The sequence below is a fragment of the Ascaphus truei genome, chromosome 3 (assembly GCF_040206685.1).
Source record: "Ascaphus truei isolate aAscTru1 chromosome 3, aAscTru1.hap1, whole genome shotgun sequence".
Classification (NCBI taxonomy): Eukaryota; Metazoa; Chordata; class Amphibia; order Anura; family Ascaphidae; genus Ascaphus; species Ascaphus truei.
The window spans coordinates 65,505,849-65,529,305 of record NC_134485.1 but is presented as its reverse complement, the minus strand read 5'-3'; the positions used below and the strand labels follow the sequence as shown (position 1 = coordinate 65,529,305).

Genomic DNA, 23,457 nt, shown 5'->3' with positions numbered 1-23,457 from the left:
GTGTCAAAGGTCTGAGGGGCTAGGACTGTGTGTGTGTATATATAAGATTGTGATCTGCAAATATGTGCATTTAAGCTGCCTTACAAGCTATAGGTAGATCATTTATGAAGACTGAAAAGAGTAGGGGCCCCAGAACAGAGCATTGCGTGACATTCATGGGGTTCGAGTTTGGGCCCGAGAGATACATATTGGGATCTATCTGATGGGTAGGGGTGAAACAAGTTTTAAAAGCATGTTCCCCCTATTCTAGAGCATTGAAGCTCGTTGAACACTATAACATGGTCAACAGCAACAAAAGCCTTTGAAAAATCTAGGAATATTGCACCTGTAAATTGTTCCATTCCACACTGGCTCTCATTGCAAACTTTTAGGGCGAAAGCTGGCTTGGAGTTGACAAAGGAAATTTGCCTTATATTAATCGCTTAATTGGGAGTGGACACATTTTTCCATGACTTTGGATAGATGAGAGCAGTTGGTCTATAGTTGGAGACCATATTTTTGAAGCCTGGGACAATTCTAGCAGTGTTCCTTGTCTGTGGAATATGCCGTGAAGAATAAATAGTTGATTAGGAAGCCAAAGTGGTATGGTAATAATTGGGTCGTAGAAACTTTGATTGCACTAGGTCAGGTCTATTTTGGCTGTTTAGTTTTTAATGTTGGGAACGCCTGTGTAATCTCTCTAGATACTGGGACAAATTTGAGAGTGCTTTTGGAAGTGGATGGAGCTATAGTGGTGCTCACAGATTAAACTGCTAGTTTGTAGTTTTGGTTTGTGCCTTTATAGTTAGGAAGTAGCACTCTCCACAAAGTATTCATTGAATGCATTTGCTATTTCGGTGTGATTTGTCAGAGTAGTACCATCCTTTTTGATATTAGATGGACGGTGGCTACAAGGATGAAATATATTGTTGATGACCTACCAGAAGTTTGCTGAATTTGATCAATATTGTTAGTGTAATATTGGACTTTGCGTGCCTTGTTTTGACTTGTGCATGTATTCCGCAAACATCTGTAGTTAAGATCATTGGTGGTTCAAGTTCATTTGTATCTTTTCCACAAGGCATCCCTAAAATGGTAAAGGTCGGTTTTAACTATCAGGTTTTGAAGGGGAAATCTATGGGGAGAGTCTGAAGTCCAATTAACATGGGGGGTAACTGGTGCCAGGGAGTCTGGATCTTTGTTGCGACAGGCAGCTGAGGGCTCCGGTAAGGGTCGGTTGAAAGACGAAGGAAAATGGCAGAATGGATCCTATGTCAGGACGTGAACAGGGTGGAGGATCTGTGGGCTCTACGGGAACAGGGATGGCAAGGATCTGAAGGGGGGAACAGCAGAGGGTGGGGGATCTGTGGGTGGGAACAGCGGGGTGGGGATCTAGGTACTAACAGGGCTGCAAACAGGGTCCAGCTAGGTAGTTGAGAAGCCTTGGATGGAGAGGGAGTTGCCATATTATAGGCCATCTGAGATCATGTGCCCAGGTTAGAACAGCCGTATGCTAAGAGCTGCACACGATGACGTAGACCCAAGTAGCGGAGTCTTGTCAGTAACTCATGGAAGGTGGACCTCCGTACTCTTCTGTGTAGTGGAGCATGGGTCTTTCAAAGATTTAAAGAGACAATCTAAGGCCTGGGACATAGGGTGAACATTGCTGAGCAGATGCACTTACCCCCTGCATCTGTCATCAGCGCGGCTTTAGCAGCCACTTCCGCAGAACGGAGAACGGAAAGTATGCTAGGGGGGCGACGTTTCGAGCACTCCACACGAGCAGCTGAAGGAGCAGAGCCACTGAGGGTTTGACCACTTCATTTATTTTTCTCATTAACCTTTCACTGACTGTGTGGACTCTTGGTGCTCATTTGCAAGCTGCTTTCTTGCAAGCTGTGTTCAGCTTTAACTGTACCATTAGTGGATTCTTGCTGCCCTGCTATTAGCTGTTTAGCTGTATTTAGCTTACATTATATGTTTACTAGCTATTTTCAGGGGTGTCTGATTTGACCAGGTATAGGGGAAGGGAGGCTAAGGGAAGTACCTCTCGGTCCTTTTGGACCAGGGGGAATGGGCCAGATGAAGAGGTAGTCCCTCGAAACGTCGCCCCCCTAGCATACTTTCCGTTCTCTGTTTTTTTTGTGTATATTCCTTGTGTTTCATGTTTTTTCCCCTTTTCCTTCTTTCCCCCCCCCCCACCCCTCACTTTGTGACATGCCCATTTGTGATACTGGTTTCTGCAAACACATTTGATTTATTTCTGGTTCATTTTATTATTAAATGTTTATTCTGCATTACAACTGTTTTCATCATTTAGCTATTAGACAGTGAATGCTGGTACTTACGTAGATTTGTTAGTACTATACAGGGGAATAAGGGTCCCCTTTTGTTCCGTGCACCCTGCAATTGCATATATTTAACACCATCAGAGTGCTGTCTATCGTCCCCTTTTACCCTTAAAGATATACATACGTTCTTCTTTAAGGTAACATTACCCATTACAGTTTGCAGCTCAATGTGCTGGGAATATTGGGAACAAATGATCACAAACAGGAAAGTGTTACAAAGATCTTGCACGGGGGGGGGGGGGAGGTGGCTAAAACCTGCTGTAGAAATCAAAGGAGGCTCAGTATATTAAAACTCATTAAAATGGCATTAAGAGTTGAATAATAAAAAAAAAATCTATAAAAAACACATGTAGGATATTGAACGGATTGCTCCTTTTTAAGAACTTTGGAAATAATGAAGTGCAGGATCAGTGTCGGGTATCAAGTTGATTTTGTACCAAAGGCAGTTGGTAAAATAAGCCAGAAGTTGTTGTGGGTTACATTTTCTACATTTTCGAGGGAGTAGACCTTTAGGGCTTGATTTGGGTAATTTGATTTTTCTTACACAAGACACTATTGTATGGTTGCTGAAAAATGTCAGGTAGGATACCAGTGTTTTAAGAGTTAGCCATGTTTTCAGTGAGAATTGTGGCTTTGGGTTTATGCAAAAGGCACCATGCCCTTAGTTCATCCAGTTTGGGCAACAGGCTACGAATATTTTATATGAATGGCAGCCCTTTTTGGAATTTGAAAGGGGCATTTTCAGGGGTGTGGAACAGAGTTGAGAAGGCAGGGCTGGGGTTTTCAATATGCCCTGCTAAAGAGAGTAACAATATAAGTACAAATGTGAGTAATAGTTTGCAGGTTGTGATGTTTGCCATTAGAATGAGTGGTGGTTGGTGTCTGGTTTTCAGAACTCTCCACCAACGTTCCGTAGATAATGCAAGGCTTTTGAGTAGTCCAGGATGTCTGATTACATTGAGTGTAGGCCAGGAGGGAGAAGTTTGTAGTTGATAGAGTAACATTTACACGAGGCCACAGTAAAGAACAGAATTGAGAAGTAGAATGTTCATTATCAGAAAGGTAGATCACAAAGACTCAGGCTGTGCACCGTACTTAAGTTGAGTGATGAAATACAGGGTATCAGGGCTGCCAGTAGAGTTGCAAAGTTGTCAATGGAGTGACTAAAAAATACAAGGATCAATCTCCTGCATAACAATTTTACTCCAGTTAAAAAATATGCACTTTATAATATGACCATTATAAATGCAATGCTTCATCTTCAGTATAGATGGTCTCCCGTATCATTTTCTGTCAATAACTCTGAGCACGTAGGTGTTATCCCTTCTCCACCCCCAATTTTATTTTTGAACACTGTTTTTAACAAAGATGTACATTGATTCTTACCCTTTTTCGTTTTATTTGTTATAAAGAAGCACTTGGTAGGTTTTTGACACCTATTAAAGTGACTGGTTACGTCTCACTGACGTAGCCTACTGTATGTAATTCAGTGGCTGTTTCACACTCTGCAGAGGTTTAAAAGGGATATAAAAATCATTCCTAATTTCATCTTTCTGTGAGTTAAAAATAAATAAAAATGTCTCTCCATCCAGTGTTTTTTCTTTTTTAATTACACATTTTGATAAACAAGCCCTTTTTACCATGTTGCCACAACAGAGGCATTTTCTGCAACTCCTTACTTTTGTTTCCATGGAACCATTGTGTCTGTAGGAGTGTATAGAGGTGTTGCAGACCGTTTAGCAGCAATGGGGTTGCTGTGAATGAAAGGACAATTGGGAATGTTAGGCCTTTGGGTCACCATGTAAATTGCATTTACAGGTTAGGTAATTGTTTCACCTGTAAAAGAGCTAGTCTCAGTAGAAGTGATGAGATTAAAGCAAATTTTAAACTCCCTGATTTGCAGTGCTTGACTAAATAGTTATAGTCAGATTAAAACAGTGTATTCCCAGGCTATTATGGCAATGGGTGGAGGCAAGTGCTTTAAACTCAGCTATGGTAATAATCACTTGGTTATTTCCTGTCCTGAGGGAATTAAAAGTATCATGAATGTAATTGGTTCTTATTTCACCTTTTCAGTATGATGCTCAGAATTGCCATAGGTCAGCAAGCTCATTTTGTAAAATGTATGAAACATGTAGTTGGTGAGAACATGCAATAGGTGCTATTTATTGGGTGTCGGGAAACGATATCCAGCATGGCTTTAGCAGACTTGCTCGCTGCAATCGTAACTTGCTCATTTTATTCCTATCAATGTTAACGTTTAATTGCATTGCTACTGCACTTGAAGCTTTATCATTTTAGGCAGGCAATAAGGTAGGCTTGGTTAGTGCAGATTTAAAAAGTTCTCCAGCACAATACAGTAGTGAAATAATAATAATTAAAAAAAAAGGCATAGTATATAAAGTACATTTTTAATCACAAGCTTTTTCTTGGTGCTGGCTTAGAAAATAATTGCTCATTCTGCTCAGCGGCAGAAACGACAAATCTTTTTTTCTTTCAGCCCCTTTGCGCCTGGGCGGGCATGCTACACATTGCAGTGAAGGGTTATCAGAGGCTATAGTAACGAGCCATCATTTTGATTATAAGTTGCAAAGACAGTGTATATTTATAATTTAGGCATGTGATGCTGTGGGCTTGTTCTCTATATGAGATGGGGGGAGATCTTTCATTCCTTCCCCCACCCCCCAATCATCTTTGTGGGATACAGCTGAAATTTTTTGTTTACTTTTATTACCTCCTTTTCTAAGTAAAAGTTGTTGTTTGTGCCTTCCCTTTCACACTTATCTGATGCTTAGACCTCTATTGTACAATATATGTGATGTAGCAGCATCCCGGTACTGAAGTGACCAGCTCCATTCAAATGAATAGGACTGAGATCTTCTCCGGAGCTGGGAAGCAAATGGCGTCAGTTCATCTTTGCTCCAATTTGTCCTATGTGTACCTGTTATCAAATTGGAGTGTGCAAAAGGAGGCGTTGGGGAATAGTCATATGATGCACATATTGTAGTTATGTAACAAGTGTCACATCTCCGTTCCCCCTCAATCTGCATCCAAAAATGTAGCTAGTTTTAAAGCAGCAATCCGCCTCCCCAACTTAATTTATTTTTAATTTTTATCCCACCCTACAAGAAGGTCCCCTGGAGCCAAACTGCTATATTTTAGCTTTGAGGACAAGCTTGGTTTCCAAGATAATTACCAGTGAAGTTGAAATCTCCCGTTACGGGAAACAAAATGTCTGCCCGCGATTGCGGCTTTTTATTGGACAGCCATTGAAATTTTAAGGGTAAGTGTGTCGGGAATCAGAAGATCACAGGAGGCAATCGTAAAAAAAAAAGGGGGGGGGAGGGGTGGGGAGTTAGTTATAGGGATTGTTGTTTTGTGGTGTCATTTTCTGGCTTTTAACACCAGAAATCTGCACCAGAAACTGCTTCTTACATTAGGCCGCGCCTATAGTGATGGCGACGCTTGACGTCCGCCGTCGCCGCAAGTGAAAGTTGTATTTCGCTTTGCGGCGCTGTCGCGGGCGACCAAGTTCTTGATTGGTGCAGGGCTGTCACATGTGGCGACAGCCCCTGAAAAATCAAATAATCACGACTACCAAAAATCACGTCGCTTTGTCGCAGTCGCGCTTACTATAAGCTCACGCGGCGGCGACAATGCATTTGTTTTCGGGCGACGTCGCCGGCACTATAAGCGCGGCCTTACATGCAACTGTGCAACACAATGTGACACAAATTGGTGTAACTTGTCGTAACAAACTTTCTCTGCTCTAAAATTTCCTTTTTACCAAACACTAGAGGAGCTATGTAATAAGTCCGTCTTCTAAGTCAGGGGTACGGAAGATTTTTTTGCGGGGGGGCGTGCAATGCCTCTGTAACTCGCTTACCTTCTCTCCGACGGTTTCGGCCGACGCGTCGCAATGGCAACGCCGGTGGGTTATCTGATGTCGCATGACCACGCGTCATCATTTACTGCCCGATACTACGTGGGGGGAGGGGGGTGTGAGCACTGGGGATGAGCAGGCAGGGGGGCTCAGGGCGATAAGTTTGCGCACCCCTGTTCTAGCTCATCTGAAGAAACAAATTTATCAGGGTGGAAAAAAACACGGAAGTACACTATATAATTTACACTGTAATGTGAATAAGAGATCAGTGGGGTTACACGTGCATCAAGGAAGAACACCTCAAAGGTATCTCAAACTAAAAGAATTGCTGCTGGCTATGATGTTTCCTGCTCATTTTTTTTTGCACTAAATTTTACCTTTTTTTGCACTGAGGAGACTTTGATAAATCGCACCAAGGAGCACTTTTGTAAAGCCGCTTGAGTTGTGGATTCACCTTGAATTTTAGTATTTAGTTATCCGTAGACATCCCAAAATTAGAGGTTAACTAACATGAGGTGACTTTGACTGCATAAACTACAACAACAATATAAAGATTAAAACAGCTGGAAAATGACGCATCCGAGGCCAGCAGTTAGCAGTGGCTGCTCATTAGCACGAACTATTCTACAACATAAGTTCTATTCTGTTCTTACATATAGTAGCCCCCAGTCGGTTCATAAATGCTTTTGTTACGCAGCACATCAGGGGATGGTACGATTACACCACCAAGATCATGAAAATCAGCAAGTATTACGACTATTAATGATTGTTGTTTATCGTTATGATGCCTTGGCTTTAATTATACAACTGTCGGTGGGCTAAGTTAGCTGCAGTTACTGCTGAATATTGTTTTTCGATAGGTGATGTTAACCACAAACGGATTGATTTTACCTTAAAAGGGACAGCCCCAAAGAGCGGACCAATAGACTGTTTTTGTGTCACATACGCCACACCTGTGAGCACGGGACTGGTGTATGTGTGAAGGGTTAATACCTCTAGCTAACCTGACTCCTTTGCCTCCCTGCAGAACCCCAACAATGAGCAATATCTCCTCAAAAACCATCACACTGCATATTGATACGCTGCCACACCCAAGAATTATTTAAGGTCCTACCTTTGTAGTCCTTGCCCTCTGTTTACTGCAGAAATATTTAATTAACACACAAATCCAATGTAGCATAATGAAGTTAATCACTTCTAAGAGGTACAATTAGAGCCCAAAGACCGTACTTATTCAATGTTAAATTTAGTATACGAAAAGTGGTACAGTGCTTGGTTACAGAAAAAGAACATAACAAAGACATACAATGTAATAATACAGACAGTTCGTAAAATACACAGTAAAACATCAGAGCCTAAAATATGTGACCACCTATTAGATTACTGTCACAGTACTGTCACAGGAGACCAGGTATTTACACCTTTTTACCGGGATCACTCATTGAGCAAAACAAGATAGTAAAATAAATTGTCATTTATTCCATAGAAACAGACGTACACACAGTGGATTACAAAATACAAGAGAAAACACACTTACTGGGGGTCTGGGCAACAAAACTGGACCTAGGTGAATGGCACATCAAATAAAATCTTTAGGTTGACCGCGGCTTGTCCCAAAATGTCCTGGAACTCAAATCAGCATGAAGTTCCTGACGCCACCGCTGTATCTGCTCCGGAGATGCAGAAATCCCTTGATCGGGAGATAGTACCAAATGTCCTGGTACTTTTTTCAGCTTGTAATCCCAGCCGCGACCGCTACGTTCTATTTTCCGGACTTGGCCCCGAAAATTGGGACTTAGAACATTTCTCGCCTTGACATTTCTGAAGCCGGCTCGCTGCTATTTCTCCAAGAGCATCTTTTGGTGATTTAGAATTTGCCGCTGCTGTCTTGGCACTTAAAATCTGAGTGAATCTCGCCTTCGGATTGGCTGAGGGTTTCTTATAGTATTTCAGAGTTCATTTATGAAATACTACAGCCAATCTGAGCGTGGGAAGAATCCTACTAGCCTATCAGAGCGTTGCCAGTCTATCTAAGCTGGGCAAGCTCGGTTTCTGACAAGTGCATGCGCCAACCTGGCACCTCTGCCACTTGTCAGTCAGAAGCCACCCACGGAGTTAGGCTCCTCCAAAGTCTGGGCTGGGCAAATGGCGGTCCGATCACTACCATTCATCCCAGGACGTGAGTGCTTGAGGCTAACGTCGTTGCCCAAATGGCTTTCACACCGTGGCAGCCTCTGAGGCTTTCATGTCCGGGATCGAGCAGACTTGGTGGCACCAAGCTTGGTAGCCACATGGTCAAGTCCTTTGGGTAGAATGAAAAAAATTTGCAGGTTCATTCTCACGGCTGCTTTCTCTTATCTAACTGAAAACTGGACTTAGGTTTCTTAAAAACCCTCGCAACCCCATATATGGTTTGAGTACCCCCAGAACCTCTATCTGGTTCTGGGTTACCGGGCATTAACTGGGGGTCCCTCTGTTACTTGGGGGACCCCGGTACCGTTCAGGGGATACTTTACACCCCTATGCCCCGCTTACCTTTCTGCTCTGTGCTGAAGCAGGGTGTCCTAGCGGTGAGTTGAAAAAGCATTTCCAGAGCAGGATTTTGACCGGAACCTTGTGCCTACATGTATCCGGGCTGCCTGACATGACATTATTGGGGCGCCCAGCAACTCTGGACTCCCACTAGGCACAATCGGATAAGACTTTCTCCGCAAAATCCCCCCTGAAACTCATAGCCTAGCAATCTCTGCTGGCACCCCTGGAAAGGTAAACGAGGTAAAACACACATACATTTATTGTCGCACAATCACATACATTGCAGATACAATAAACAAGTTAAAGAGCTGACACTCTAAAACCCCAAATATGAATCAGAGGTAACCAGCCGGGCATAATACCTTTTATTGATGGCCTGGTTACCCCCTCACTATCACAACTACCTCAGAGGCCTTTTGAATTTGAAGTACTGTAAGAGAATCCCCATGTTATGGAAGAATACACTCTCCTATTTGAATTCTATTTTTGCTATGCCAAATGCATGGATTTTATCCTCAAACTTTGCAATGGGACGAGAAGAAGCCCACCCTCCTGGGCGTGTCCTATTTTTCCAGTCATCATCTCTGGTGACATTTATGGCTTGGAAGAGAAAATGAATCTTAATATATAAAATTGAAATTTGTGAGGTTGGTGCTAGATGTGGTGAATCTGATTGGTCCTCAGCCTCTGGCCAATCAGATTGGTGGCTCTATGACGTCACCCAACTGCCACTCTTCGTCTCCTCACCCGTAGCTCACCTTCCCCCTCGGCCTCACCCAACTGACACACACACCACACACCACACATACACACCCCTCCCCACCCCCCTCTCTTCACCCAGCTCACCTCCCTGCCGGCTCCCCCCTCCCCCCAGGGAATCCACCAGGCTCACCCGAGCCCCGGCAACAAGCAGCATGCGGGGAGTGTCGCTGCTGACACAGCTCCGCGCGGGGGGAGGGGAACCGCCTCCAGCCGCCTCTCCCCCACCAAACAGTTTCTCAGCAGCGCCTCACCTCCCCACCCGCCGCCAACACAGCTCCGCGTGGGGGAGGGGGAACCACCGCCGAAGGGGGAGGGGGAAGACACCCGCCTCTGCCCCACCACCCCCCCCCTCTCAGCAGCGAGCAGCGCCTCACCTGTCCACTCGCCGCCGACACTAGCGCGCCACCGCCAGTCAGCGGGGGGGGGGGGGAGAGGGAGTCAGGAGAGAGGGGGGGGAGGAGAGGGAGTAAGGAAAAGGGTGTGGGGAGGGAGTCAGGAGAGAAGGGTGGGAAGCCCACACATAAATACATACTGACTGACACTCACTGACTGACTGACACACACACTGACTGACTGACTGACACAAACTGACTGACTGACAACCGCCTCTGAGCCCAGCACCACCACCCCCCCTCTCAGCAGCACCTCACCTGTCCACTCGCCGCCGACACTAGCGCGCCACCGCCAGTCAGCAGGGGGGGGGGGGAGGGAGTCAGGAAAAGAGGGGTGGGGAGGGAGTCAAGAGAGAAGGGGGGGAAGCCCACTCATAAATACATACTGACTGACACACACTTCCCCCCTCAGTCAGCTCAGCTGCCAAACACATGGGAGGCACGGAGCTGTGAACAAGGGTGGGGGGGGGGGGGAAACGGAGCTGTGAACGGGGGGGAAGGGGGAAACAAAGCATTGAATGGGGGGGGGAAATCGGAGCTGTGAACAGTGGGGGGAGGGGGGCGCAGCTCTGAACAGCTGTGAAGAGGGGGGGAAGGGAGTTGAGAGGGAGGATGGGGGAGCCAGAACATTACATCACGGGCAACGCCGGGTATATCAGCTAGTGTATAAATGAATCTGAAAGTTTGAAACACCCTATAACTTTCTCCCCGTAACCCCCCGAATAGTGCTACCTTCATCAATGTGTTCGCATGATACTCCAGAAGGCGTAGATACACTTTTTTTTTTGTCAACGTAATTTCTACTTTTGTATGAGTAAACGGGTATCTGAGATGCACATAAATATCCCGTTATGTTTAATATCATTTTATACAGCTGAACTCAGTTGTCAGAAATATATATCTCATCCTTGTGGGGTATACCATGTCCCAAATATCTTCTACTTGGTAAATCTGTACGGAAAAGGAGAAAGCCCTCCTGGTCACACCCTGGGGTGCTATCCAGAGCCCTCCGGAATTCCATTGAAGATGAGCATGGTCAGATCAATCAATATCTGTATCCCTGCACATTGTCACCCATCACTCCCTGCTATTCTTATTATTGCTTAATTACCCCCAATTAACAGGCCTGGTGTCATTCAGATAATTTCACCATTAACATAGAAAAATAGTTGTTGTTTTAAAATACCCGTAAGACCCCTTGCTTGCTGTATTGTTAAAATAGTCAGTGTGTAATAGCATCTTTGCAGGGAAGCCAATCATTCTTAAAATAAAAATGATCCTTTTTTGTTTTATTTTTTTGTCCAATAATAAATGTTTTACTGTTGTCCGGATGCTCTGAAATGTTTGCTGATCCCATCCCTATTATCCTACAGATTTACCTGGCTAAGAACGACAACACAATCAAAAACAACAATTGTTAGACCCCCCCCCCCCCCCACCCAACTGTTTGTTTTGTATGTTTGTATGGGGTACAGAGAGAAAAGTATGGGTGGGGGAAACATCATATATAATATACATGCCACATGACCTGAGAACAGTACATACAGTACTTAAATATATTTTGCTTTAATCCCTGGACTAAAGGGAAGGAAAGCATAAAAGGAAAGGGGAGAGGGAAGAAAGTGATGAGAGCACAGGTAGCGTCCTTCCACCCCTGCATCAAGATCTTTGTTCTTGGTCTCACCCCTACCACATGCAGCCCTTATCTGAGATCTGACTCCAAAAGACCGTTCATGTCTCAACAAAGTATCCGGCTGTTCCTCTTACCGTGCACCTCGCAGCTGGAACAATACTGGAAACTCTCACTTCCGCCATCAGTCTTAAGGCCTCGGGCATGGTCAGCGCTTAGGCACTGAGGCGCGCTGGTGCTTACCAGTGTACCCCTGCAGCCGCAATGAGAGCGGCTTTAGCAGGGGCTCGTGCACGCTTCCGCAAGCGTGCGGAAGCGTGGGTCTTAAAAGAATTTTAGATTCAAGCGCTCAAGGGAGCGCAGGGCCGGTCATGTGAGCGGTTCGCCCAATGAGGGCGAACCTGCTCTGTGCGTTACTGGCTCGCCCCCCGACACGCTCACGGACTGCGCGTTAACCAAGGCCAGGGAAAGCACCCGCTTTCCCTCAGCGCGCCTCCGTATGGCTGCTGCAACCCTGGACGCAGCCTAAGACTGCGGCCATGGTGAACGCTGGAGAGGGCGCAAGCGTTCACTCGGCTTCTCTCCGCCGCCTGCAGCAGGAAAGATCTGTGGCCGTGACGTCATGGAGCTGGTTCGCCCTCATTGGGCGAACCGCTCACGTGACCCGGCTGCCGCCCATGAAAACAGATTTTTCTGTTTCCTCCTGCATCGCGAGCGCCGGCACTTCTGCTCCCGCGCGCCTTGGTGCCCTCTCTAGACAGCCTCATAGAGGCACATCTATGTGATAATGCAGCGCGCGCCCCCCTGCGCACTGTCGTGATCACCATGGCCGCAGCCTAAATTCTTTAAAAACTAAAGCCGTCTCTCATTTTAATCTGGTCTGTAACTGTTACATACGCCTATAATATATTATAACTCTATGCCCAGGACATACTTCCTGTAAAACATTTTAGAACTAAAATAAGATATTTTCTAGACATTTCGGTTTACCAGAGTGTGACCCATAGTATAACCTGGTCCAGGTTATAGCCTGCCCTACCCTCCCTTGTCAACCAAGGCTCCCAGACTCGGGTGAATGTCAGGGATTTTTCTCTTTAAGTAGGCTGTCTGCTCCATCATTAGTATGTAGCAGATCCTCCTTTTTATTATTTTTTATATATATGGTCACTGTCTAATCTGGAATGGACTGCTTATTCCAGCAGGCAGATATGCAGCATCTTGCTGCCAGAAAGATTTGCAATATTAATTTGTAGGAGTTTCTAGGTAAGCCTAGTCTCCCCAACAGCGCCAGTCAAGGATCCGGAATTAGTGTATTGCTTACTGTAGATTTACATCCATAGTGGTCTTAACACTGGGCAGGTCCACCAGGTGTGGCGGAGAGAACTGTGCTGCCCCAGTCTCAGCAGCATAATGGTGAATTAGCATTGTTAATGTTATGAGTACGCACCGGAGTCGGGTACCATCTGAATAGTAGTTTGCTTAGGCCACCGTGCAGATGTAGCTCGCTGCTGCCTCACAAATGTCCAGCTATTCCTCGACCTCTATGGTTTCCCCCAACTCGGCGTCCCATATTAACTTGTAATGGCATTTGGGCTCCGGTGTTCAATACAAGTTGATAAATTAGAGATTTTGGCCCCTTTTCACGACATCTTGAGTCAAATACATCTTCAAAATAGCTGGTAGGGGAATGGGTGGAGTGTTTGGCCTTAAAGTGTTTTGACTTGGAGATACCTGAGGATCTCTGCTGCAGGCCTGGCAAACTTGTGCCCCGGTGAGCATGTCCCTTACGCTGGTAATGCCAGCTGCCCTCCAAGCTTGGAAGAATTGCTTTTCCCAAGCCGGCTCCATTTTTTTTTATTTTAAATCCTTTATCTGGTACTGCCCCTTTTAACAAGTGAAATATTCCAATTGTTCCTAAATGGGGTACCATCCTTAAAGGGGCAATCCCTCCTAGTACCAAAGTGAACTAATGTAAGAGGTTACATCTGTGTGATGGATAAAGACAGGGTGGGATAGTCATAAAGAGAACCTTTGATTGATAAACACTCCCTGTCACGTACTCTCACGCGTATGTGTGCACGTGAAAGCGGTTAACCATCAACTGGCCGCTCGGTTGTCTCTATCCTTCCATAGGACACTAAGGCTTCGGACATGGTGTCATTAACAGTGCTGAGCAGCGCTGACGCTCAAGCAGGAGCTTTTTTGTGTCCCTGCATGAGCGTCAGCGTGCGCGCTTGTGAGCCGGGTGGGAGGCGGGGCTAGCACGCCGACGTCACGGACTGCCATTGGCTTTTGGCGGTCACGTGACCGGCCCTGCGCTTCCCTCAGCGGGAAAAATGAAATTGTGCTGTCGGCTGCAATTCCGCACGCCTGCGGAAGCGCCATCTAAAGCCGTGCTCATTAGGGATGATGTTTCCCCCTCAGTGCGGCTCAGCACGGTCTTTTTGACCATGGCCCTGGCCTAAGGCTGGGTCCATAGAGGGGGAAGCCGCGCCGAGCCGTGCGGACGCTCCACGCTGAGCCCCGTCATCCTCAATAAGGATGTCTTTAGAGGGGGCTTCCGCGAGCGTCCGCAGGCGTGCTGAGGCGCAGGGATTTTCAGCCGACAGCCGAAACTGTTTCTGAGCGCACTGTCGGCTGAAAACACCCAATCGGCGCGAAGCAGCGTGATGACGTTAACGCCGGCGCTTCGCAGGCTATTGGCCCAGCGATGTCACTGCCCCGCCTCCGCCTCCCGATCGCGCTTGCTGACTCGCCAGCCAGTCCATGGAATCGCTCCTGACCGAGCAGGCGAGCCTCGGCCTAAGATGAGCCTGCAGATCTCCAAAAATCCTCGCCATACTTCCGGTGCCACCACTAGGATTCCATTTAGGGCAGCTATGTGTGTTTACACCTAATGAGTCCTTGGGCCCCCTTGTTCCAAGACAAATACACAAATGTAACAAAATGATGGTAAAGCATCTTTGAAGATGAGAACAGTCATGTCAAAGGTAATTGGGTTCATTTAATATAATAAATGGTTACAGTTCTTGTATAAAAGATTGCAAAATAACAGACAGTAAAATAAGATCATGTAGTTGTAGAAATAAGGGATAGTGTAAGTGAAAACCTATACATTACCACATGAAGCCTTGTGAACAGGTGCCTCTGATGCCTTGTAATGGGTTCCCCCCTATAAGATCATAAGGAGAAAATGGGGATTCATTGTATGTGTCGCACAAGATTAATCTAATGTGTACGTACATCTCCGATATGAATCTTTATAACCAACTCCTGTGCAGAGTCCCTGATCATCTGTCCTGATACAAATCTGCCACTCTTCTCTAGATATTTCACTGTTTTACCACCTGGAGTCTAAAATATGGCAATCGCTTTATTTTTAATTGATTCAGAGATTATAAAAGTGTGTGTGTGTGTGTGTGTGTGTGTGTGTTTAGCTTAAACATACTGATCTAAAAGTAAACATGCTCACTGTGACAGCAAGACCAGTGACACTTTGCTGGTTAACCACTTGGTTACCATACTGCATCTCCATACCCATAAAATGTAACATTTTCATGGCTATATTATGGCATTCTCCCATTCATAGCCCCCTAAGATTTGTAATTGATTTACAGGGAAACAAAAAAGCAAATGCTTTCATTTTAACATGGTTAGATTAGATTTAGGAAGTCCAATTAGGTTTGTTAAATTATTTAGAATAGTTTTTTGGCTAGCTGCATTGGATTCAACTTTACAGCAACCGTGCAGGTTTGTCATAAAATGGTGTGTGTGTGTGTGTGTGTGTGTGTGTGTGTGTGTGTGTGTGTGTGTGTGTGTGTGTGTGTGTGTGTGTGTGTGTGTGTGTTAAACATTTTATGACAACCCTACACGGTTGCTGTAAAGTTGAATACAATGTAGCAAGCCAAAAAACTATTGTAAATAATTTAGCCAAAAAAATAAATATATATATTATATTTTGCCACATTTTGTTCTTACTTTAAACAATCTAGTTTTCTTATTAATTTACGTTTGGTCTTATATGAAACCGAACATTTAATTAATTAAAAAAAACAAAACTTTTAAGTGTTGTATTGTTGCTGCAGTTCCGCTGGTTTGACCGTAGCCATTTTGTTTTAGCCCTTGCGCTCCAATCCTTGGTCCTCACCAGTGATTGGGGGTAAAGCCCTTAGGGCCTTTATGAAGCTCCAAAGTGGCTGATCACACCGTAATTGTCTGAAAACTGCCATTCACAGTACTCTGTCTTTAGTCAATCGCGGTGCACTCAGACCTTTCAGAGCTTCATGAACGCATAATCCCCCAGCCTGACCACTCCCCCTGAACAAATAATGTGTGTAGTTGGTTTGAGTGCATCCCGTACCCCATGTTATACAATTTGGCCTTCTGTCCAATGAGTATAGTGGTGTTAACTAATTATGCTGTTAATTCAGTTGTAGCAAAATTGTACAGGGCTCAGCACTCCGAAAAGATACATTTATTTTCTTTTTATATCTATGGAAACCGGAATCTGCCACCCCTCCACCCCTCTGTCCCCAAAAAAAACACCTTTTTCAACGGTATCGAAAAGTGTTATTTTGAGGGTGGAAGTGTGGAGGATCCCAGTTTCCTTGCATATATATATATATAAAACATAATACTGAGTTAAGTTATGGTGAGTAAAAAAAGTGACAAAAACCCTCCACAGTTGTATTATATATATATATATATATATATATATATAATACAACTACGTATATAAACACGATGATTAACACTGTTGTGAATACAATTAGAGATGTAGCATTTAGTGCGTATTATCCCCTAGGGCAAGGCTTAGGCCCCTTAAAGCTGCAGTTCAGTCAATATCCTGCATGTTTGTTTTTTTTAATAAATCAGTTCTGTAGTAAGAAAAAATACTTTTAGCATTTTCTGTTTTTAAAAAACAACTTTGAAAGACCAATTTTCTTGTATTCTATTTTAACAGCCATTTGCTAAGGCACTGCCCCTTCATGGCCTGTCACAAGCTCTGGCACACACCCCTTTGTCAGCCCTGCCCTCCCTCTAGCACTTGTCAGTGCAGGATTGCTCATGAATATTCATGAGCTTCCACTGCCAGTCAAGCAGATTATAAACAAATGCCAGCTTTTAATATGTCACCAAATTTCGACCTATCAATACATGGAAAACGAATTGAGCTGCAGCTATACTGTTCTTTAGGTAATTAGAGATTGCCCACATAAAACTATTGAAGTAAAAAAATAAATGTAAAAAAAAAAAAAAAAAAAGACTGAACTGCAGCTTTAAGTAGTAATTAGATATTTAATTTTTTATTTAATTTTTTATTGAACTTCTTGACGAACTAGTGGGGTGACTCAGGAACTCGATCATATAAATGAAGTTCTTTGCTGGGAATAAAAACACTGCTGCACATTGTCATCCTTTTGAATTTGTCATCATGAAATTGGATTATGCCTAATAATGTTAGCTGATTGCTGAATGACATCAGCGATGTGAAGGATATCTTGCAGTTAACCATTTCCCTGCCAGCTTTGCAAGCCATGCGACAGTCGGTGAAAGGTTTAATATTCCATGTTCTCTGTGTCCTAAATGAATTGGTAAAAACTATTGAAGACAGTAGAGTGAACAGGTGGGGCATGGAGAAGACCAAATAAACATATTATGGAACCGCTGAAAACAAACCACATGAAATGTGCATAATATAAATGCATCCCTACAATCCCTTATAGAACAAATCAATGTGTTTTTGCGAATCATGCTCTGGCCATTGCAAGCAGTGTTGTAAATTCCTACAGCTTCATTACTTCCAACAGACAGTCCCATAAGAGAGGTTGGGAATCAAAACTCCCCTGTTGGAATCTGGTCTCCAGAGCTTGTGTGTGGCCCAAAGATTCAGTCTTTGTATCACTGGGGCAATACTGCAAGTTGCTGGCCCAGGATTTCTCAAGGAGAACGATCCCACAGCTATCTGTAGATTCGTCTTTATTTGATAAATCTGTATGCTGGATGTTGCAAGTTTTGCATCAATTATGACTTTAATAGTCCTAATATTGTTGCAGCGATTTTTGTTATTTTGTAGAACAAAAAAAGTGGGATCCAACGAGAAGACTAACATTGTGAGAACGTGCCCTCTATTCAGTTGTCATTTTTATACAGTAGATCAGTGCTCTTTAACTGGTGGCCCTTGGATTCTCTGCTCCGGCTAATGTCATTGCCCGGTTGCACTTACTCATTGCTTAGCCAGCGAAGTGCAGTTTTTCACACTAAAACTCGCTTGTAAGTTAAGGTAATGCACAGATGTTCTAAATGCTTGCAACATGTTGAAATATAATATTTTTTAAGTCTACAATACATTACAGTGAGCTTGTGGCCCTTCTACATCTAAATGTTTTGTCATCTGATCCCTTTGGAGAACAAGTTGAAGAGCCCAGCAGAAGGTAATTGAATAGTTGGACTCTGATTCTAGATACCGCAGCCATGCTAACGGGTACTTCTGCCTAAATATCTCTGGCCTACTTGGCTAAATTGCTTATTGATGGTCCTTTTGAGCCTATATAATGCTGTATTACACAGCCCAATTACGAAAAGACTGAGACAGAAATAGTATTGATCAGTACTGTGGTTTGAAATATGAATTCCTACCAAAATGTTTAGCCTCTGCTCTGGGCATGCTAAGTCTTAAGAGCTAAATAATGCTAGACCTGCACCACAGGTCCTAGGACAATTGTTTGTTACGTTCTAGCACATTATGATGATGTCATTTACATTCCTTTCTGTATATAGCAAGTGTGCATACATTGTTCTCTAGTCCAGGGGAGCGCAAACTTTTTGTGCTGCGCCCCCCTGTCTCTCTGCCCCCGGCTCTCGCGCCCCCCTCCCTTCCTTTAGCCGCGTCAGATGACGCTGCGTGGGCGTGTGACGTCAGGTCACATGGTGCCGCGGCGTCTATTGACGCCGCGTTGCCATGGCGACGCAACACAGGCGGCTGAATCCCGGTAAGTAAACAGTTGCAGGGGCCTCACGCGATCCCCCGGCATTTAATTTAAATGCCTGGGGGAAGAGCGCGGGGCCTCTGCAACTGCCCGCGCCCCCCCAGCACAATCTCCCACCCCCCCTGGGGGTCGCGCCCCCCACTTTGCGCACCGCTGCTCTAGTCCTTGTACATTGTAAATATCCCTTCTGTACACTTGTATTTTAATGGGGATTCAACCCCTGAAATCAGAGGGTCATTTTTTTTACTTGTAGCTATAGTTTAAACCAGTTTCTGGACTGCTTGGTCAGTTGGGTAACGTAATTGGAAAAAAATGCAAAAATGTGTAGCGCTATTCAAACTTGTGATAAATATAAACACCCTAATAAAATATACGGTGAAAATTATATTAACGGGCTGCCAACTAAACACTAACTTCCCAAAGTAAGTGACATAACAATCCAAAAAACAAACATTAGGGGCGCCCTTAGTCTAAATATATGACTTAATACAAATAATGAGCTAAACATACAATTAGCCCTACAATAAATGTGCACAAATACAACCGTGGATAAATATCTGGATGCTGAGAAAGTCCCAAAGGTATCCGAGAATGCAGGTAACTGGAACCATCTCAGCACATGAAAATGAGAAAATAAAACAACATAGTGTGATTTTGTAACGATATAATGCACCTATTCTGACATTTCCAATGAAACACAAGAAGTTAAAAAGTGATTGAGCAAGCACTAAAATATAAAAGAACTATTTAATTAAGACAAAAAAATAAAAGTACAAAACAGCATTAAAAAAACATCCACTACTCCTGCGTCTGGCAAACTATAAGAATCCTACTTACAAACTGTAAGTAGGTCAAGCGCAGTGTAATACGTTCTGACAGGCTGCTCATCTGCTACAGGTGTGCTGCCAGGATGTCCTCTCTCCTACCCAGACCAGCTGGGTATGTGGAAAAGACCACCGTCTGCTGAGGTGCTGGTTCCACTAGCCGTCAGACCTTTCTTGTCCGTAGTTTCCAACTCACTGCTCCGCCTCTCTCTCTCGTGAGAGAATCCACCATCGGAAGGGGCTGGTGCTGCTGTTTGGCGCCGGAGATTCACGATCAGGATCGGTATAGCGATGTGTGCGCAGATAGCCGAGACGCGGGGTGTGTAAATAAGCAATAGACCACGCCAGGTACTCCAGAATAGAGTAAAAGAGAGAAAAGTGAGATAAATCAATAATACAGCATAATTGAGGACACTATTAGACAAATACCATTATAATTATTTTTGTGATGTCATTTGTTGTAAAAATAATGAACGTGTCCCAGTTTTTACTTTCGGATATCTGGTGACCCTAGTTTTAAGCTACAATATCTTGCGTCCTAAGTTCTCTGAGTGCTGGGACCCCATACATTTTACCCACTATTTAGTTAGTATGTAAAAAGTTATTTTAACCAGAGGAAGATATAGAGTAGCTGAAAATGAAGGGACTGAGCAGATTAATTTTGATGAGCTCAATTGAGTCTTAATTTAAAGCACTTTCGCTAATATCTGGGACGTGTGTGTGTGTGTCTTTCAGACAACGGGATAGGTCACCAATAAATTCCTTGGAAGAACGGGCCTCGCACTATATATGTATGTTAGTGTTCATTCACCTCACCAAATATACTGTATTCCACTTACTATTAACAGCTTTCTATCCTAGATACCGAACAAGATAATATCCACTTGTGATAAAAGCATAGATGGATTTTTATATATAAAAAAACGGGGGGAGGAAACGCTTGGTGAAAATAAAAGCTTCTTTTGTGAATAATTTGGGACCACAAAATGTCCTGCCTGTCAGTAAGTCCCACTTTGCTGTTCCTATTTTGTCAGTAAAGAGAAAAACAGTGGAGCAGGAAACTGGGGATCAGTTTCCACGCGGAGCTGACGGATTGCGATCTTTCTTGTACTTTGCACAGTGGAGGGCTTCTGTTTCTAATCATAATGCTACAGTGTCTGGTCTGTAGCCTCATAATGCAGAGTCTGTGCAACCAGGCCAGACCGACGAGTATGCAAGAAGGAAATGGCCCTTCCTGCATGAGTTTCCCAAGCTTATTGCCTGTCCTGTACACAAGCTTTGGACTGTACAACCTACTTTAATGCGGTAAGCTGCAACTTTAAAGCAGCAGTCTGCGCTGATCGCCATCTTCTGTTTTTACGTTATTAATCTCTTCTTGCCCATTCCAACACTTTGTATTTAAAAAAAAAAATGCTCTGTTGAAGTGATGTTTGAAATATTTAGTGTCCAGGAGGTAAAATAGACTACTCCCCAGTGCAGTACAATGGTTACAGTGGTAACATCGAATGCAAGGATGAAGAAAATCCTGATTTTGAACACTAAAAAAAAGAAAACATTAAAGAATGACGAAGATTACTGCATTAAGGAAATATCTGTTAAAAAAAAGATACTGAACCTGTTATGCACTAAATATCTTGTGAATTCTGGTCTTGGTGTGATACTGCTGAGTGCCTATGCAGTGGGAAACGGGAGCTCTCCTACACCTGTCAGACTTCTTGACCCATGGAAGCAATTTTCCCAGGGGAAATATGCGGTGATATGGTTTCCTAGTGGGCGACAATGTTCTAACTCTTTACACTGACAATAAGGAGACTGGCATATGCCTATAATTAGCTGTTCTCTGTAGTTTATGCTCATTGAACAATATTGTACTAATTCCCACCCCCTTCTAATATTTTATCCATCTCGGGAGGATGAACTAGGTATTTTTGCCCCCGGGGCAAATACCACCAACTGCGCCTGCCCCCATTATTTTTTTTAATTTTTTTTTTTAATTGAACCAAAGCAAAACTACTGTAATTTTTAACTGTATTTGTGACTTTTTTTGTATGAATCTCCACCCTTCCACCATTTCTTTCACGCTCCCCTCTACAACTGAGATAAGTCCTTACCTGTAGAGCAGTGGAGGTTCCGGTGTCTGCCCCTAGGACGGAAGTTTGTAACAATTTCAGGTCGGACCACTGGGGTGTGCCCTCCTGCTCCCTCTTCCACCACTGCTATCCTGCTCACTCCGACGTCGGCGCCATCCTGCTGCTGCCTCTGCTCTCCTCGTCTGCCCACCCTGCGCCCCCTCAGTTGCTGCGTCTGGGGCAGTTGGCCCGCTCCCTCCCTTCCCCCCTAGTTCCACCTCTGATGCATCTTAATATATTCACTGATGGGTATGAGATTTGGTGAAATACAATTTTAAACACCTACTTTATAAAATAGACTGATTTACCCTAGAAGCATTTAATTTTTTGTTTGGTGTTCTACCTTAAACCTGACATACATACTAGCCAACTCTACCTGTTTGTCAGACCTTCAGGTTGTATTACCTGACAATGTTCTAAGAAGGGATTTCAAAGATTGTCCAGTTAAAAGGGCTGCGTCAAAGAATTAACTCGCCACGTATCAAATCTATTCAAGTCAATGTGTAGCAAAAGGAAAATCAAAAACATAATCAAATAATGAACTAAACAATCACAAAAACGATAAAACGAAGGGGGAAGGGGTGGAAGAAATCCATAAATAAAAAAAAAACCCTGACCCTTAAGAATAGTGAGACCTAACACTAAAGCTCATAAGTACTTATTCAGGAGTCTAAAGATAATTTTATGTGTTTCTCATTAACATGCCTGGGGACCCCTTCAAAATGGCTGTATGCGTTTGAGCCCAAGAGTGCCCTCTTACACCTCCCTCTGAGGCACTACTACCACTCGCTTTCTCTGCTTTTCAAGATTGCACTCCACAGTGTATTGAGAAGAGATTCGGAAGGCATACTGTATTAGGGCAAGATGTTAGAGAGCAGAGTGGTGACTGATGGCTCTTTACATGCTACTTGAACAGGAATATTCCAGAACATTGGAGGACTATTCTATTCTGAATATCACCTATCTATGTTCTCATAAAGCCATTTTTTAGTTTTCCGCTATCTGGGTATCCTGTTTTTTTTTCTACTTTTTGGTTCCTTTGGATATTACGCGAGGGCCCTGTTATACTGTAACAATTTTGCTTATTACACACAGTGTCCTGTGAATGCAAGATCTGTAGCCATATCCTTTAATATTACAATATACCCAGTCAAGTTTACCATCTGTAGCAGAAGACTGCCATATCTGCAGTGTGTGTGTGTGTGTGTGTGTGTGTGTGTGTGTGTGTGTCGTCAAGGGATGCATGAAGTCCTGATGTAGGGACCCAAACTTTATATTTTTTAATCATAACACCTGCTTTTTTCCATTTAATTATGGGGTTATTCACATACTCTGATGGTGCGATTGACCAAAAATTGTCATGCAAGTCAGTGGCAGTGGATCTGCTGCTTTGAAGCCTGTTGAATATTCACCTGGTGTGCAAAATATCAGGGAGTTTTTAGTGTGCAACTACAGACTAAAAAGAGGGATGTTGTTAAATACAGCAGCAAAAATCATTCTCAATGGTCAAAGCACCCTTCCTCGTCTTTTTTATTTGTAATTTTTTTTTATTATGGCTCTTTGAGGGGATTACAGTGATTGTGATACACGCTTTTATACTATGCACACCAACCATGTAAGTGCATTTCTTACTTGTTTTTAACTCATAAAAATCTTTTCATTCGATCTGCACAATGGTCCCTGTTCTTTCTTTTTACTGAGGTACCAACTTCCCGATACTCTAGAGAACAGACTCCCACGTTTGTGATATGCCCTAAATATACTACCACACTGTGAGTAGGAATTACACAGGAGCCAAGGTACAAGTATCTAGTCACTAAATAGAAAACATCCGCACTTAGTTGTGTTTTCCTTTTTGCATTTCTCCCATGCTCCGCTTGGATTTTTGAAGAAGTTGTTGGTTTGTTATCCACGGTGGGCTGAACTTTGAGAGGGTTTTTATTTTTGAAATGGCTTTGGAGTCCCTAGCGATTTTTGTCAACT

General features: G+C 43.7%; 1 protein-coding gene across 2 annotated transcripts in view; it reads left to right on the top strand.

Moving 5' to 3' along the window:
• Positions 1 to 23,457, top strand: part of NUFIP2 (nuclear FMR1 interacting protein 2) — a 53,271-nt gene that overhangs the window by 7,955 nt on the left and 21,859 nt on the right. The window lies entirely within an intron of this gene.